This window comes from Gavialis gangeticus, unplaced genomic scaffold, assembly GCF_001723915.1.
Source record: "Gavialis gangeticus isolate Ggan-Ray unplaced genomic scaffold, GavGan_comp1, whole genome shotgun sequence".
Lineage (NCBI taxonomy): Eukaryota > Metazoa > Chordata > Crocodylia > Gavialidae > Gavialis > Gavialis gangeticus.
The window spans coordinates 73,470,859-73,471,895 of NW_017729022.1; the positions used below are offsets into that span (position 1 = coordinate 73,470,859).

Consider the following 1,037-nt stretch of genomic DNA (forward strand, 5'->3'; position numbering starts at 1 on the left):
TACTAAACTGCCCTTGTGATAAGTTCCCTTGCTTCTCAGCCTCTTGTGGACTAAGACTGAGTGTAGGGAGTATCTCAAGTCCTAGACTTAAGAGTCTGGGATGGAGAATGCTTGCCGAACCCCAAGACCTCTGGGCCTAGGCCTGCACATAGGATGCCTACCAATGGATTTGGGAGTATCTGAAGTCCCAGGATGAATGGTCTGGGATGAAGGATGCTCACCGGTTGTAGTGACATATGCAATGTTTAGAATGAGTGAGTTCTGCCTGCTCAATTAATATGGTTTTTGGAATGAATGAGTTCTGCTCCATCAATATGATTTGGAACTGACTTGGCTAATTCAATCTGGAACACAAAGTATATTATATTTAAAAAAAGTTCCCCTCAACATTTTGGTTTTTTTGTCTAAGATCAAATGTAGCATTTTTGACACCCAGGGGAGAGTGTGTCATGGCTGACTCTGGCCTTCCAGTGTTGGCCTGGTAACATGCACACATACGTTCCCCTCAGCATATTTGCCCAATATGGGCCATGTGTTTTATAACCATGCTCTGTGTCGGCTGAATTTAATCAACCTCATACTTTACATTATTGAGCCTCTATTATTTAGCTGCAGTTCAAAGACAGACACTCTGTTTAATGCAGTTTCCTTGTATGCAAATGTAAGACGAGAGGTTTTTTCCCCATGCTGATTAAGGGGAAAAAACCTTGTCTTGTAATCAAGTAAATACAGTGTTTATGGTGCAATTAACAAGTTAATCACATCTTCATAGTAACCTCCAGTGGGGGCCTGTGTTCCTTTCCCAAGGCTTGGATCAGTCGTCTCCACCAATTTTTGTAATGTTCTTCCAATGGGTTGTATAAAAGATGCTCCTGATGAGCTAAGAAGTCTGGCAAACTCATATGCACCTCTGTGCTTTCTCCATGAATTAGCAACAGCTCCACAGAACCATCAAAAAGCCACCTCCTTGTCATCCTTCATTTACCTCCCTAAAACACTCCTGTGCCACAATCTACACAAACGTGACAGCAGGCTGA

The 1,037-nt window shown here is 42.5% G+C and overlaps 1 protein-coding gene across 1 annotated transcript in view; it reads right to left on the reverse strand.

Annotated features, from left to right (window-relative positions):
- Positions 1–1,037, reverse strand: part of TBXAS1 (thromboxane A synthase 1) — a 554,439-nt gene that overhangs the window by 219,159 nt on the left and 334,243 nt on the right. The window lies entirely within an intron of this gene.